The sequence below is a fragment of the Natrix helvetica genome (genome assembly GCF_964273705.1).
Source record: "Natrix helvetica genome assembly, chromosome: 12".
Taxonomy (NCBI): Eukaryota; Metazoa; Chordata; class Lepidosauria; order Squamata; family Natricidae; genus Natrix; species Natrix helvetica.
The window spans coordinates 4,765,168-4,768,326 of NC_138556.1; positions in this window are offsets into that span (position 1 = coordinate 4,765,168).

A 3,159-nucleotide genomic window follows, 5' to 3' on the forward strand; every position below is an offset into this window, starting at 1 on the left:
AATCCCACTCAAGAAGTCACCATGTGCACAAATCTATAGCAGATGTCGTATTTTGTGTACAGAAAAAGGGAGGGAGGATTTGACGCCAAGGTTTGGTGCAAATTTCAAATCATGTTTTGTACAGGTAGACAAACATAGCTGCTCTTTGTTTGCACAATATAAATGGCCTCAGGTAAACGTCTACCAGGGCTATCTAGCTTCATGTGCCAGGAAGCAGGTTGGCAGCAAATATGTCCTTGTTAGCTCTTTAGCATTGCTTGGCATGACATTGAGATGCTGAGCCTTTGCTTACTCTTGTCAGCCACACTGGCATGTACATCTAAACCGGTGCTTCTCAAACTTGGCGACTTTAAGTCCTGTGGACTTCAACTCCCAGAATTCCCCAGCCAGCTATGCTGGCTGGGGGATTGTGGGAGTTGAAGTCCACAGGACTTAAAGTCGCCAAGTTTGAGAAACACTGATCTAAACACTCAGCCAAAATATGTTATGTGGCTAAAATGAGAAACCAATTGTAGTTTGAGGATTGCTTAACAGAGTAACAGAGTTGGAAGGAACCTTGGAGATCTTCTAGTCTGCTTCCCTGCTCAAGCAGGAGACCTTGCACCTTTCTGAACAAATGGCTGTCTAACCTCTTCTTAAAAACCTCCAGTGATGGGAGCACCCACGACTTCTGGGGCGAGCTGTTAGATTAAATCTTCCTTTTCATCCGGCACTTTCAATTCGTGGCAAATAGATGGAGAAGAAATTGAGGTAGTGACAGATTTTATTTTCCTGGGCTCCAAGATCACCGCAGATGGGGACTGCAAGCCAAGAAAGTAAAAGACGCTTGCTCCTGGGGAGGAAAACTGTGGCAAATCTAGGCAGCATCCTAAAAAGCAGAGACTTCACCCTGCCAACAAAAGTGTGTATAGGCTGTGATTTTCCCAGTTGCAATGGATGGCTGTGAAAGTTGGACCATAAGGAAGGCTGAGCGCCAAAGAATGGAGGCCTTTGAACTGGTGCTGGAGAAGACTCCTGCGAGTCCCTTGGACTGCAAGGTGATCCAACCGGTCAGTCCTAGAGGAGATCAACCCTGACTGCTCTTTAGAAGGCCAGATCCTGAAGAGGAAACTCAAACACTTTGGTCACCTAATGAGGAGGAAGGACTCCCTGGAGAAGAGCCAAATGCTGAGAACGATAGAGGACAAAAGAAGAAGGGGATGGCAGAGAATGAGGTGGCTGGATGGAGTCAACGAAGCAGTAGGCGTGAATTTAAATGGACACCAGAGGATGGTAGAGGACAGGAAGGCCTGGAGGAACGTGGTCTGTGGGGTCGTGATGAGTCGGACATGACTTTGCAACTAACAAGTGATATTTTCATCTGAAGCTGCTCTTTTTTAAAATCCATCATATGGACCTGCCTTTTAGCCACTGGATTCTCATTTGTTTTGCTAAACTCTGCTATGCTAAACCAAGGCTTACCAAGTACTTGTGATCTGCCAGGTTCAAATTCATTTAAGCAAAAAAAAAAAAAAAAAAAAGAATCATGTTGAGTTGGTGTGGAGAGCAAAGTTAAGATATTGTCAAAACCTTACAGCTGCTTTGCAGTAGGGAATTTTGTGTTATTTTTAGATCAGCCAAAGCCTATGCACTCTGCTGTTTAAACATACTATAATCATTAGTGGCAGAATACACACACACTTGACTGTGCTTTGCAAACTTGCAAGAAATATTTTAAAATGCATTTACCTTTATCAGTTCTTCCCTGGATTTTATCTCAAATGAGTATTTTATTGGTCTTGCCTGCTTTAGATTAAACTCGCGTGTGCTCTTAACAGTCTTGCCTGCCTGCTCTTTCTACATACCTTTGGAATTTTTCTTCTTCTTTCCCATGTTAATTTGCTACAACCTCTGATGAGTTGTTCACTTTTAAAGCTCTTTCAGCCTGAAAAAGGTGGCTGAAAAAGATGCGATTATCCCCAAAGCAACAAGGCCAGCTCTTTAAAATGAAATGTTATATCGCTTAGAAGACTCCAATTCAGTGAGTTATTGCAGTGAAAGGAATGATTGCAGCTGGATATTAAAAACGTTAACAATAGACAAGGCAGAATTAACTAAAGGCTTTACGTGAAGAAATGCAGCGTGTTCTTCAGGTTAAGGGAATATCTTCTTTTCCACCAGTTTTGGGTAGACTCCAGTTAAAAACACACTCCACATAAAATGGCACATCTTGTGAGTGTACTATGTTGGGTTTTCCTGTAGTCTTTTATACAAAACCATGCAACATTTGGCTTATCTGAGATGCAACATCAGTTCTGCTTGATTGAATTTGTAGAGGCCAGAAGAAGGAAACTTAATAAATTGCAAGCAGTTCCTTCAAACATATTCTTCATTAGAATCACATCACTCACAGCTCTTTGACCAAGTTATATAGGGTAGACAATATGAAAATATTCCAATAGCAACATCACTTGGACTTATATACCGCTTCAAAGTGCTTTAAAGCCCTCTCTAAGCAGTTTACAGAGTCAGCATTTTGCCCCCAACGATCTGGGCCCTCATTTTACCCACCTCGGAAGGATAGAAGGCTGAGTCAAGCTTGAGCTGGTCAGGATTGAACTCCTGGCAATCAGAATTAGCCTGCAATATGGCATTCTAATCCCTGAGCCACCATGTCTCCAAAATAATATTAAAGGTGTAAATAAGCTAGGCAAAACAAAATCTATGACAACAGTGTGAAATATGTATTGAATAAAGAATAAAAATTGAACAGAAAGTGGGGAAATTAAGATCTGGGTGTGCTAAAAACAAAACAGAAGCTAGTCTTCATTTAGGCCTCTCAAAAGAAGAGGGTTTATCGTAGGAAAGCATAACCAAAGTCTTTAGGATACTTGGCATTTATCAAGGTCATAAATGACACAATTCCTGGGCTGGATTCCAAGGACTAAATTTAAAACTTAATGGAATTTTTAGGGGATTTCTGTTCAGTTGCTTTTTGCAAGTGCATTTCTCTTGAAATGTCATGAACTACATTGCTTTGCTTTCCCCCCAGATGCTAACTCGGGAAAACACCCCCTGCATGTGGTGAAATATCTTTTAATTTTCAAAAGATAATGCCACCTCATACCGTCCTATGTCTGGTTGTGCAACTTTTTTTTTTCTAAAAAAAGGATCAAGACA